This window comes from Nuphar pumila, chromosome 3, assembly GCF_984573655.1.
Source record: "Nuphar pumila chromosome 3, dmNupPumi1.hap1.1, whole genome shotgun sequence".
NCBI classification, from domain to species: domain Eukaryota; kingdom Viridiplantae; phylum Streptophyta; class Magnoliopsida; order Nymphaeales; family Nymphaeaceae; genus Nuphar; species Nuphar pumila.
This window is the reverse complement of record NC_143251.1, coordinates 122,519,018-122,533,931: the sequence shown is the minus strand read 5'-3', so window position 1 is coordinate 122,533,931 and position 14,914 is coordinate 122,519,018. Positions and strand designations below refer to the sequence as shown.

General features: G+C 43.6%; 1 pseudogene; it reads right to left on the bottom strand.

Annotated features, from left to right (window-relative positions):
• Positions 1–14,181: 14,181 nt before the first annotated feature.
• On the bottom strand, positions 14,182–14,496 carry LOC149843568 (peroxidase 22.3 pseudogene; annotated as a pseudogene).
• Positions 14,497–14,914: the final 418 nt, after the last annotated feature.

The following is a 14,914-nucleotide window of genomic DNA, read 5'->3' as shown; positions in this document are numbered from 1 at the left end:
CTTAGTGCACTTTATTATTTTAAGCTGGTGGGTGGTAGCATTTCACTAGCAAAAAGCTCACTCTCTTGAGTTGGGGTTAGTCTCTCCACACATTTTGAAATGGTCATAATAAAAGAACCGAGGATGGATTTTTCATGGGTTAATGAATTATATTATTGACAAGGAAAATTTATGGAAAAGGAGCACTTCATTGCTAAACAGCTAATCACAATAACTAGCTAGAAAAGAACAAAGAACACCTAAATGCGGATGAATGTATAAAGCAAAATATACTTGCATCCATTTAGAAAACAGCTGGATATGTGGGAATTGTTAATGTCTATTGCTATCCATGGACGTTAGCACATTCACCTCAAATTTATATCCCTCTGAAATAAAAAAATGACAAAATGATTAGGTGTATTAATATTCACTAACCATAGGAATTTTAGTAATTTTAGGATGAGAAAAAAACAAAAACTCATTTTGCATTTCACAATGTATAACTAATAAATGTGTTATATATTCTGTATATATTCATGAAAAATATCCATGGTGGTGGCAACTAATGCATGAAACCACCAAGTCTATAACTTTGTGATGAGCTTGTTAATCTCTCTCTCCCCTGGTTGCACCATCCCCCCACACCACTGTTAAGATAACCTGATGTGACCAAGAGTCCAAGGCTCCTAAGACTCCTCCCAATGTGAAGACCTCTCCCACAATGAGGACTCCTCTCAATGACATGCTTAAGGTTCCTAAGACTCCTCCCAACGTGAAGTCGTCTCCCACAATGAGGACTCCTCTCAATGATGAATCAAATGTAAAAAACCCACTTAATGTGGACTCAGAAGACGGAAGAAAGTGTAGAGTCCGATGTATTCTTGAGAGTCCCAATCGTATTAGGGATCTCTCTCATACAGACCCTGTATATAGTTATAAATATGAAGAGAGACCATCTCTTCCTCTTTGCCGTGTGAGATAGAGAGAGAGTTCATGGACGTAGATCATGTTAAGATCGAACCACGTTAAAATCTTGTGCATTTGAGTGTGTGTTGTGCCTGTTCCTCTCCTCATTGTGTGTGTTGGACGAGGTTTAGATATTTTCATGATCATTGGACACATGTTAAGAGAATCCTAAGATATCTCAAGGGAACTACGACAATTAAATTGCAGAAATCTGACTTATGTGCAGGATTTTTTGGCGATTAAAAAATCAACTGTTCACAAAACACAAAATTTTATGATTTAAAAAATCATATATTTTCATGAAAAAAATACCATCCAAGGATCGATTCTTACTAAATTGACCATGCTGAATTGATCTATAAAGTCAAATTTGGTGAAAACAACTTGCACCAATCACATTAAAAAAGTGTTTTACCAACGTCTTTGAAACTGCAATGGGATGAACCTATTCATTAAACAAGTTAGCTGGACATAAGTTCTAGTAATTCAGGAGAGAGAGAGAGAGAGAGAGAGAGAGAGAGAGAGAGAGAGAGAGACTATAACCATCAACATTACGAAACATGTTCAACCAACATTGAACCTGCTAGACAACCAAAAAGGCCCAAGACATGCCAAGGAGCCCCAAAAAAAAAGAAAAAAAGAAAAACGAAAAAAGAAAAAGAAAAACAAGAAACAAATACAGTTAGTCGACGAGCATCACCCTGGATCATGAGGGGGCCATGGTGGCAGAATGCGCTGAAGATCAGGGATGCTGATGCACAGAATGGCGTACACGTCCGACAAAATCAGATTCACCAGTTTATTGAACGCTGCCAGAATATGCCAAAAAATAGCATTGTTGCGATTCATCCATACGGCCCACCAGGATGAGAGAATACAAGTTCGCCAAATAATTCATCATTTATTGCAATGACGAACTGGTTGAGGACCCCACAGCAAATCGCTGGCGAACGATTCCTGGCGCATGCTGACCCATGGTTTATTCCGGGTCACCTTAAAGATGTTTTGAAAAACAGAGCACTCCCCAAAAAGGTGAAACGCTGATTCTTCGGCCGCCTCACACAACACACATTTACTCGGTAGATGGAATCTGATGGATTTGAGGAAGTTGTCAGTCTGCACCCGATCGTGTAAGATTAGCCAAGCCAGAAAACATGATCTAGGAGTTAGTCCCTTGCCCCAGATCAGGCTCGCCGGGAACCAGTCCACCCCCAAAGGAAGGAGAGCGAGGTAGCATTCTTTTGAGCAGAAAGATCCGTTTGGAGCAAAGTTGCGTCCAAAGAACTGAGATTGCGAGTCAACATTTCTATTATTTGAAAGAACCACATACCATGCTTGGATCCATGATCGACGAAGCTTTAACATTGTTCTCTAATGCACGCTTGTAGCCCCCACCAATGATTCCATACTACCGTATTTAGCTAGAAGAACGCTTGCACACGGGGACCCAGGTTGGTGCGCAAGCCAACTCTGCTTCACGACAAGTATCATACTCCTCAGCCTGGGATCCTTGATTCCCAAAGCCCCCTTATATAGAGGAAGTCGAAGGGTGTCCCACCCTATCAGGTGGTGCTTGTTGTTGGGACCTTTCTCAGACCACAGGAAGTTCGTCACTACCTGAGCTAGCTTCTTACTAACCCCATAGGCATCAAGAACATAGACATAAAGAATTCTGACAGCATTAAGAACGTGCTTGATGAGAGTCAGTCTACCAGCGATGAAAATGTAGGAAGCTTGCCAGCCCAATATTTTATTCTGAACCCTTTGAAGAGTAGTGTTTCAGGCTGTCGTTGTTACACGACTGATCTGAAGCAGCAGACCCAGATAAGAAAAGAAGTTTTCTGATACCGAGCACCCAAATATCCGCTGGCCCATGGCCAGCATTGACAGAGGGACATTTACCATGGACAGACAATACTTATCGTAGTTCATGGATAGACCTGACATCGATAGGAAAAAAAGAAGGACAAGCTTGAATCTTAACATTTGTTGGATGGAAGTCCTTCCGAAGATAATTATGTCATCAACGTAGGTCAGGATCTCACTACGACACTCTTATATACCGAGAGGCTCAATTAGACCACACTCCATTGCCCTCTTAACCAAAACCACAAGGCCTTCAAAGATGACGTTGAAGAGTAACAGAGACAGGGGACATCCTTGCCGAAGACCACGACCAAGTTTGAATTGTTTTCCCTTGACCCCATTGATCTGAATCTGTGACTGGGCATTGGTTATCAGCTCATGCAACCAGCTAGAGAAAAGCCTACCGAAGCTCAAGTTCGCCAAGATGTTGAAGAGGAACATCCAATGAGTTGAGTCGTAGGCTTTATGAAAGTCAAGCTTAAGAGTGAAGAAAGCCCCCCCGCTGATCTTGAGAGAGTGCAACACTTCTGTGGCCAAAATAAAGGAATGTTGAAGCCTTCTATTAGAAATAAAGGCAAACTGAGCCTCCGAACAAATCCTAGGAGCGACTGACCGCATCCTATTAGTCAAGACCTTGGCGATAATGCGATATAAACCCCCTAACACTGATATAGGGCAAAACCGCGAGATGTCTGATGCGGCTTCCTCCTTAAGAATAAGCGACACAATGGCTAGGTGAGAATGAACCGACAATCGACCGTTGCGATGAAACTCAGCGAAGACACTAAGAATGTCACTCTTAACGCATTGCCAGAATATGCTAAAGAAATCCACCGGATACCCATCAAATCCTGAAGCCTTCCACCCAGACGAATCTTGCACCGCCGAGAAGATTTCTTCTTTGGTGAACAACCCCTGAATCGAGTTGAAGAGCACCCGATCTATGGACAAAAATAAAGTCGTACCCATATAGCCACTTGCAGCTTGGTTGCAGGAATACAGGTTAGAGAAATAGTTGGTGACAGCATGGAGTACCTGATCGCCCGAGAAGGAGACATCGTTGATATACATAGAATGAATTGCATGTCTTCGATGCCTATGAGATGCTAAAGAATGAAAGAACCTTGTGTTCTCGTCACCCGCTTTAAGCCAAATCACCCTTGACCGCTGCTTTCAGCGAATCTCATCTTTTAGACGCCAAGATTGCAATAGAAGAGTCAGCTCGGCCGATCTAGCATTGAGGCTTTCAATATCTGATGCATTCATATAGGTTGTATCCAAGAGAGACTGATTGATAGAAGACAACTCACACTCTCAATCCCCCATATTTTAGAATTTGCTTATTTTATTGGAGATAAGCCAAGAGGATAAGCAAAAAAGCTTAACCATGCATCGTGTAGCCGCCCGGACCGCATAACAAGGTCTACTCTAAGATTGTTGGACTAACGACTCGAAACCCGTCTCGTTAAGCCACCATTGCTCAAATCTGAAGGTTTTGTCGTCGGTGAAGCCTTGGCCTCATCGAATAACAATCCGACTATGGTCCGAGACAGATGATGGAAGTAGGCAACATGAAATGTCATTAATAGAGCTCAGCAGATTCGACGAAATGAGCACCCTGTCTAGCAGACGGAAGCACGGTCTAGATCGCAGATTGGTTCAAGAGAAAGCTTCACCTGCATGGGGAACGTGGTACAGCCGGTTCTGAAATGCTTGAGTCGATAGGTGACAAAAGGCAGTTGTAATCTCCCATGATAATATGTTGGTCCCCGAATAAAGCAATGACCCTATTCAAGTCCGACCGACGGCTTTGGCGATGGAGACCGTACACCATTGTGACCACAACTGGAGCGTCTTTGGTGGTAGGGGAAGAGCGATGGATATGGAAAATGCTCCTTCATCCACCCGTTGTAAGGCTAGAGAATGCTTCCCGATGATGAGGAGGCCTCCCGAATATTGAATCGCAGGCTTGAAGAAGAAATCTGCACCATGTCAGATTTCGGAGACGACAGAGCTCGAGATATCCGCCATCTTTGTTTCACAAAGTGCAATCAGATCAGGCTTTTCTTGACGGATCCAACTCACCAGGAAAAGATGCTTGGAGGGGCAATTCAGTCCCCAAATATTCTAACACAAGATCTTCATAACTGGAAGTCCAAAAATCCCTGAGAAGTGCGGATCCTCACATACCGCCTAGGAGAAACCCCAGACTCGCCGGATGGAGATAGCGAAGGCCGACAACGTCTCCTTATTGGGAGACCACCCTGCCCAGTTTGAGATAACCCCCCGACCGAAGGAGATTGGGTGCTGACGTTCGTGATACGCCAATCATCCGCGACCAAGGTCGATAAATGATCTGCGATCGCGGCCAAGGACTCACGCATAACAGAATCGATGCTGAGTAACTGGGGTTGGGTAAGCGCTAGGTCGAGACGAAGAGCTGCTTCATCCACGAACAGACCCATAATTGATGAAAGATGACCACTCATAGAGGGCGAACCCGCAAGCGACGTATAGACCGAGTTTGGGGAACCCCATGGCCATCGATGTCGCCCTCCCAGATGAAAGAGGTGTTGTCCAATACAGACGGAGCCCTGCAATACACGACTAGCAAAGTTGTACTTACAAAACTATTGGAGACCAGGCAAAGCGGACAGACGATGCAATTGTCTGTGATAGACGAAACCAAGGCTGAAAGGTCATCAACTCGCCTGCAGAAAAAAATGTTGCCAGACCGAGACTCCAATAATAGGTGACCTGTTGGCCGGAGCAAGAAACAAAGCCTCTGAAAGATGAGACCTCTTCCGTGTGAAAGGCCCAATCTCAAATGCCTCATTGGTCATAGCAAACGAAATTGAGGATGCTGCAACTACAGAGAGGCTGAGAGAATCCGTAGGCACCATGGCGACCCCTGACAATCCCCGATGGCCATCAACCTCGGAGTAGGGATCAACCAAATGGATCCGCAACATCGAAACTCGAGACTCAGACCACCAGGATTCCCACGACAGCAAGCATCTTCCTGACCGAGGCAAAGATGCCTTGTTACACCCGCCATTCCACCTGATAGCTCGCCCGACTCCGAACGACGAGCTCAAAAAGGATGAGACTGCATATGATGATGACGACAGTCTCTCATCCCGAGGCTGCAAAAAAACCCATGCCGAAACAAAGGCACAAACATCGCCAAGCAGCCGAGGTAGCCCGTACGCCAATGCCCCCATAGGAGAGCATAATGACGACAGCGGATGAAGAAAACCCTCGCTCGCCCACGAGGACCCCATGACGTCGGTAAAGGGCCCCACCCTAGCCACTGGATGATGTACGACTCGATACCCGAGTGGCCAGCACGACCACCAAAACAAAGAGAGGCGAGATCTCGGCATAGGAATCGAGGAGAGCCTGGCTGCCTTACCTATGGCCTTAACATCTCCTCGGAAATCGAAAAAGGCGAAAGAAGAGAAATAGTACCTCCGTCGAAAAGAAAAAGATGAATTAATCGCAGGCACCCCAGAGCACGCAACATGCACCCCCGAGCTCCGCCGAATAGAGAAGGACAAATTAATCGCAGGCACCCCAAAGCACGCAACCTGCACCCCCGAGCTGCAAAAATCACTGGAAGAAGAGCCCTCAAAGACGGTGGCAGCACAATAGATAGGTGGACCCGACAAAGCGGAGCAGGAACCGACCCGACCCATTTGGGCGAGCGAACCACCGGGACGATCGCAACAGAGATGGTTGAGTCTGAAATGCTTCCCTAAGAACGAAATCAGCGCGGTCGACGACGGTAGCGTCGACACCCAAAAAGAGCCGATCTTGATCCCCAAAAACGATGATGAATGATCTTCCAATTTGCGGATCTGGACCCAAGGCGCGAACAATATTTTGCGAGGGAGGTGCATAACTCGCGAAGAGGCCCGTCCGAAGGAGGAAGGAGAGGCTACCGCCCACGAGCGCCTGGAAACCAGGTGCCGCCTTGACATGAACAACGAGGCACAATGGAGGCAGGCACGACGCCTGCGAAAGTTGAGCGAAAGGCTACCCGCGCACCATCAGTCACCCAGTATTGCCCAGAGAAGACGAGAACGAGAAAGCTTTTTGGTGAAAGACCGCTGCCAAGTTGCTTTCACCTCCTGCCAGCCTCGGCCGACGATCGAACTGGGAGGCCTACAGAAGAAAAATGGAGCCCAAAGCATGGCGCCAACAGAGCAAGCCTGAAGGGATTCCACCCTGACGGCCCCCAGGAATCGCTTGACGTCACGAGGAAGCAGCGATCCGGCGGTGAGACAGGACGCGAAGACCTTCGATAGGAAAAAGAACACACGAAAGATAGGCGGAAAGGGAGGGCAACAGAGGCACTCTGGCAACGTAGAGCGAAAGTGAGCCCCCAGTCGTTCAAAGCCTCTTGGATAGAAGATAGAGCAAGCTGGTTGACATGCAGGGGGTTGGTGGCGCCTAAGCCCTAGAAGAAGAGGGATGAGGGAGGCATGTGTCACAGCCAAAGACAGAGAGAGAGCGGGTGGATATGGAGATGGCCCTCGATGCCGGCCGGAGCTACGTTGGAAGCGCACGAGTTGCAGCAGCGGTGACAGTTCACTTTAGAATGGTTGTTTCCAGCACCGGAGTGAGCAGTGAAGAGGGAGGGGTTGGGGATGATCGGTGTGAATAGCGAAAAGGGAGGAGGTTATGAGTTGCCAAAGTGAGCAGCAAAGTGGGAGGGGAATCAGTGTCAGAGAGAGCAGCAAAGTGGAAGGGGTTGGGGGTCGCCGGTGTAAGCAAGGGGGGGTGGGGGGGGGTGGGGGGTGGGGGGGTCAAAGGTTACCATGGTAAGCAGCAACAGGAAGAGGGAAAGCGGGAGTCGAAGGAGGGAGAGGAGTCGAAGGAGGGAGAGGGCCGAGGAGAAAGAGAGGAGGGAGACAGGAAAGGTTAGAGCCGATCATTTTGTGGGGTTGAGAGCACAAAAGATCAAGGAAGTTAAAAAACTAATTACCAAAATAGAATTTGATTCAGAGAGAGACGCATGCTTCGTGCAGGAGAGGGAGTGGAGCAGAGAGAGAAGAGGGAGAGAGTGAGCAAACAGGGGGTTACCAGAGGGAGGGGGAGAGGGACGCTTGGGTGCGTCGTCGGCGGAGGTGGGTGGTGCCATAGTCCTTGGGTGCGTCGTCGCCGGAGGGGGGTGGTGCAGTAGTCCTTGGGTGCATCGTCGCCAGAGGGAGGGGAGAGAGGGAGAGGAGGAGAGGGTGGTGTATGTTCCCCCCCCGATGATTCACTGAATCCCACGTCTGTGTTCGGGGCTTTGAATGAGCACCACGTATACAAGCACATGGGGCTCGTATTCCCGTGTATGTTGACATAACTTTGCATCGGACTCTGGTGTTGTTGCAAAGACTTAAGTACCCTTTCTTGCTATTCTTCTCATAAAGTGATGGTTTGAGAAAATGACAAAAATGCCTTTTATTCAAAAAAGAAAAAACAAACAGTTCAAAAAAAGGACAAACATGTCCTCCATCCAGAAAGTCGAGGATGATGTTGACTCTTCAAAGTCTTCTTCTTCTTTCTCCGTAAAACACTGTAAAACCCTCTCTCTCTAGAGAAGAAATCAAGAGAGGATTCTTGAAAAGACTTAAGTGCCCCAAAGATGATTATTTAAGACCCAGTCTTTGCACTACAGGATTATCCGAGAAAGAAATCTCCCCTGGAGGAGGCCATGAACATCAACCCTCTCACTCTCTCTCTCCCTTTTCTTTCTGCTTCTGTGCACATCCAGCAGAAGATCCTACATTGCTCCATCAAACACCAACTGACCTACACATTGGCTATTGTGGAGCCTGATTCAGAGTTTTTACCCTTACAGGAGGAGGGTTTGGGGGCTCCTCCCAGCGTGGGTATCATCATTCAACTAAATGAGTTGTAGATCCTGATTCAGAGTTTTTACCCTTACAAGAGAGGGGTAAAACCTCATCTCACACTCTCTCCCTTCTCTCTCTACTTCTGTGCACATCCAACAAACGATCCAACATTTCTCCATCAAACACCGACTGACCTGCACACTAACTGTAGCATTGTTCAACTTGATGAGTTGTGGAGCCTGATTTAGAGTTTTTGCCCTTACAGGAGGGGGGTTTGGGGGCCCCTCCCAGCATGGGTAGCATCATTCAACTTGAAGAGTTGTGAAGTCTGATTCAAAGTTTTTACTCATTCATATTTTAAGGCATTAGATCTCATGTTTGAACATCCACGCATGTGCAGTTTGCTTTCATCATGTTCAGTTGCTTTCTAGATTATACTTTGAATTCTGGTGCATTTTAGATCTATCGATTTATATGTAACCAGAGCTCATTTTAATCTGAATTTTTTACTGCAACTTCATGCATATGTCTTCATGCTCTCCACTAAAAATCAGATCATTCTGAGTTTGTTTGACACACTTTAAAAATCGAGATTCAGAACCTGTTATTTTGCACCGTCAGGATTTTAGCAGAATCAAGACCAACTTGCGGGAGTGATTTCTCCATAACCAAAGATGATCTTTCCGATTCGTAAAAAGGGTTGTTTTTAAATTAAATATAGTTTGTTCATACTGAATTTCAGCGATTTCTATGGTGTTTTCATACTAGTTTTGGGTAAAAAACCATAACCCTGTCACCCTGTGTCATTTTAACGGCTCATATTTTGATTCATTTGTTTGAATTTTATTTCCCTAATGGGAGATCATTTTTTAATTCTGTAAAATGGGTTCTCTTCGCTTATGTGTCTAGTTCATCCCTGTAAATTTTCAGAATTTTTCATGGTCAATTACTATTTTATTTTGATTAAATACCAGAATCTTGTATCCAGATTTTAGAAATGTTCTGATTTTGGCCCCCATATCATGACTGTTGTAACACTTCTTCAACAAATCGTTATTTGATTGGCAATATTCTTCAGCAAATTGTTGTTATGATTTTTTTGGGTCTCTAATGAGTCCCTACTATGATTTGTAGTATTTTTGGGTCTCCAACGAGCCTCATAATGATTTATAGTGTTGTTCGGTCTTTTAACTATGATTTATAGTGCTTTGGGGTCTCCGACGAACCCCACAACGATTTGTAGTGTTTTCGGTCTTTTAACTATGATTTATAGTGTTTTCGGGTCTCTAACGAGACCCACAGCGATTTATAGTGTTGCTGGACCTCGCTATAGCGATTTGTAGTGTTTCTCGCTAAACACTACAACGATTTGTGATACAAATCGCTATCCGAATCAGGACCAACTTGTCAGAGTCATATCTCCCTAACCAGAGATTGGATTTCAAATCCGTAAAAAGTGGTGTCTTCGTTATGAAGTCTAGTTTATTCCTGTAAATTTTCAGCGATTTTTATGGTCATTTGATACCCAATTTGGATCTAAAACCAGACCCCTATCTGTCTGCCTTATTTGAGTGATATAGGTTTTTATTTCATTTTGTAAGAGTCATATCTCTCCAATGGAAGATCATTTTCCAAATCCGTAAAAAGGGTTTTATTTCTCTATGTGTCTAGTTTATATCTGGAAAGTTTTATAACTTTTTATGCTCATTTGATATTTCAAACCTGTTAAAAACCGAGTCATGGTGCACAGAGTCTCGGTTTTTAACAGGTTTGAAATATTAAATGAGCATAAAAAGTTATAAAACTTTCCAAATATAAACTAGACACATAGATGAAGAAAACTCTTTTTACGGATTTGGAAAATGATCTTTCGTTGGGGAGATATGACTCTTACAAAATGAAATAAAAACCTATGTCACTCAAATAAGGCAGACTGATAGGGGTCTGGTTTTAGATCCAAATGGGGTATCAAATGGCCATATAAATCGCTGAAAATTTACAAGAATAAACTAGACTTCATAACGAAGACACCATTTTTTACGGATTTGAAATCCGGTCTCTGGTTAAGGAGATATGGCCCTGAGAAGTTGGTCCTGATTCGGATAGCGATTTGTATCACAAATCGTTGTAGTGTTTAGCGAGAAACACTACAAATCGCTATAGCGAGATCCAACAACACTATAAATCGCTGTGGGTCTCGTTAAAGACCCAAAAACACTATAAATCATAGTTAAAAGACCGAAAAATACTACAAATCGCTGTGGGGCTCGTTGGAGACCCCAAAGCACTATAAATTATAGTTAAAAGACCAGACAACACTATAAATAATTGTGTGGCTCGTTGGAGACCCAAAAATACTACAAATCATAGTAGAGACTCATTAGAGACCCCAAAAAGTCATAACGATTTGTTGAAGAATATTGTCAATCAAATAGCGATTTGTTGAAGAAGTGCTACAACAGTCATGATATGGGGGCCAAAATCAGAACATTTATAAAATCTGGATACAAGGTTCTGGTATTTAATCAAAATAAAATAATAATTGACCATGAAAAATTCTGAAAATTTACAGGGATGAACTAGACACATAAACGAAGAGAACCCGTTTTACATAATTGAAAAATGATCTCCCATTAGGGAAATAAAGTTCAAACAAAATGGATCAAAATCTGAGCCGTTAAAATGACACAAGGTGACAGGGTTATGGTTTTTGACCCAAAACTGGTTTGAAAACACCATAGAAATCGCTGAAATTTGGTATGAACAAACTAGATTCAATTTAGAAAACAACCCTTTTTACGGATCAGAAAGATCATCTCTGGTTAGGGAGAAATCACTCCCGCAAGTTGGTCCTGATTCTGCTAGAATCCTGACGGTGCAAAATAACAGGTTCTGAATCTCGATTTTTAAAGTGAGTCAAACAAACTCAAAATGATTTGATTTTTGGTGGAGAGCATGAAGACAGATGCATGAAGTTGCAGTAAAAAATTCAGATTAAAATGAGCTCTGGTTACATACAAATCGATAGATCTAAATCAGACTCCACAACTCATCAAGTTGAATGATGCTACAGTTAGTGTGCAGGTCAGTCGGTGTTTGATGGAGAAATGTTGGATCGTTTGTTGGATGTGCACAGAAGTAGAGAGAGAAGGGAGAGAGAGTGAGATGGTTGATGTTCATGGCCTTCTCCAGGGGGAACTTTTTGCCTCCCTTGATTTCTTCTATAGAGAGAGAGAGTGTTTTACAGAGAAGGAAGAAGAAGAAGATGACGATGAAAAGTTCAAACAAACATTTTTGATGGCTCAGGTTTGTTTCTTCGGATGACCATCGGGAGGAGCCCCCAAACCCTTCTCCTGTAAGGGCAAAAACTCTGAATCAGGCTCCACAACAAATCAAGTTGAACGATGCTATCCACATTGGGAGGAGCCCCCAAACCCTCCTCCTATAAGGGTAAAAATTGTGAATCAGACTCCACAACTCATCAAGTTGAATGATGCTACCCACGCTGGGAGGAGCCCTCAGACCCCCCTTTTCTGTAAGGATAAAAACTTTGAATCAGACTCCACAACTCTTCAAGTTGAATTATGCTACCCACGTTGGGAGGAGCCCCCAGACCCCTCTCCTATATGGGTAAAAACTCAAAATCAGGATCTACAACTCATTTAGTTGAATGATGCTACCCACGCTGGGATGAACCCCCAAACCCTCCTCCTGTAAGGGTAAAAACTCTGAATTAGGCTCCACAACAGTCAATGTGCAGGTCAGCCGGTGCTTGATGGAGCAATGTAAGATCTTCTGTTGGATGTGCACAGAAGCAGAAAGAGAAGGGAGAGAGAGAGTGAGAGGGTTGATGTTCATGGCCTCCTCCAGGGGAGATTTCTTTCTCAGATAATCCTGTAGTGCAGAGACTGGGTCTTAAATAATCATCTTCGGGGCACTTAAGTCTTTACAACCACTCCTTTTCAAGAATCGTCATTTTTTTTGGCACCAATGGAGGAGAGGGTACTTAAGTCTTTGCAATCGCATCAAACTCCAACGCTAATTAATGCTGACAAACATGGGGATGTGAGACACACATGCTTATATACGTGGTGCTCTTTGGGACCCCCGAGCATGAGATGTAGCTAACTGCCCTGTCTGCCCTCTTCGGGGGGGGGGGGAACATATAACCTGCTTTGGGAGAGAGAGAGAGAGAGAGAGAGAGAGAGAGAGAGAGAGAGAGAGAGAGAGAGATTGCATGACGAGAAATAGCTTTTACTGTCAACACCCCATTAATTTTTTAGTACCAACACATCCAATTAAAGAGTACTTCCCACTTGGATACCACGAGCTTGGCCATCAAAGAGTGATATTTCAATGAAGTTCCACAATAGATGGAACCAAAACAAGGCGTCAAAGTAATAGCTAAAACCGATCAAACTCACCCTCGTGGGGTTCATTCTTGCATTTGGAGACAGGGCTTATCTTCAAGCAGATCAATGAACACAAGACAAGTCAAATTGACTAAGATCAGAAGTGATCACCCCTTCCTCAGAAATTTGATGGCTCTTATTGTCAGAGGATATACAGAGGTTGATGCTGTTATATTAGAAAGGAAACTCTCCTTTTAGCAGAACATAAACAATCAATCCAAGGAAACATCTTTTGTGCAGAGTTTATGGAAAACTTTTTACAATGGTTAAATCATAATAACCATCTGAAAATCCAGACTAATTTCACAGTATCTGCATCTTATGGGCAAGCTTGATTGACCTTTGAGAGATGCTGCAATCTCTTGCCAAGGATGGTTGCACTTTTTAAAGGTGGATTGCTACATTTCACAATATTTCCTAGTAATCGTAGCTCACAAACCCGAGGTGGCCAATTTTTTGGCGAGAATCTTGAGGGTTAAAGTACATATTGCTAATTTATTTAATTTGATTCTAAACTTGGTGTCCGCCATCATGTATAACATTCTCTTGACCCCAGTTAACCGTTCCATTGATGGATTTCATAACTTTGTGCCATCAAAGTTGCCATTTTTTAATTGTGAGCCAGAGTCCATACTAAGCAGTCCCTTAAACCATGCTCTCATGTTCATTATCTTCCTCTTTTGAGTTTTAGAATGTGGTACATATTTCCTTATTTATCCTTATTCTCTCCATTCATTCCATCTTGACTAGTCTTATAAACAATACTTTCATTCTTTGGATTTTCTTTCCCATGTATTTTGCTTTTGTGACTGTACATATCGAGTCGATGCATTTAAAGTGTCATATCATCGGTATGTGGCACCACCATACACAGCTATTTTGCATGCAATTTAGGGCACCGGATTGCATTGGATTGGGAGACCAAGGGCACGTCCGGAAGTTTGATTGGGAAACCAAGGGCGAAAGAAGTAGGAAAAGCGATGCAAAATAGAAAATCCGAATAGATTTTTCAACCTTTCCAAAGAAGAGAGATTTTTTTGTAGAGAGTTTTCTTTTAAAAGAACACTTTTTTAATAGGATGAAGCAGCAGGTTTGGGCTCTGTTGATCAAGTGGTGCCAAGTTGCCGTTCCCTTGGCCTGCTGTTCTTGGGCAGTTGGCCTGCAGGGCTGGTTGCGAATGCGGTGTCGATGTTGGTCTCGGTGTAGATGCGATCTCGAAAGGTTACACAGCGAGCCTGGACAACAGTGTGTGCACCAAAGAGGGCCACCATCTCCCTTGCAGTGAAGCCCTTGTTGGCAAATTTGGAGATGATGGAGTTTAGGTCCTCTGAGAATGAGGGAAGTTCATTGTTGGCACCTGCTTGGTTGGATGTTCTTGAGTCTCTCCTTCCCACTGGCACCGAGTATGATTGTCCTCCCATGTATAAAAATTAGCACCAATTACCACAACCATATATATATATATATATATGCTGAATGACCTTGTAGATATTTTTGGTACAGCTTGATTTGATAGGAATTTGATACCTGGATCAAATTTTTATCAATGAAAAAGAAAGGATTTTTCAAGCTTAAAAAATTTACTAAGATGTCAGGACGTTGAATTTTTAAACCTTACAAAACCCTATCCATGTGTTGGAAGCAGATCCGAATGAAATCAAGAATATAAATTGCATCTTTATGATCAAAATAAAAAAAAAAACCTTGAAAAAGCCATTTATTATATTTCATTTTGTAGGTTTTCATTCATTATATGTGGAGATTGTTTAGACTAAATCTGACCTCATGGATGTGTTCATCATGGTCAAAATAGTAGGAATCAACTCTTGGATCATGATT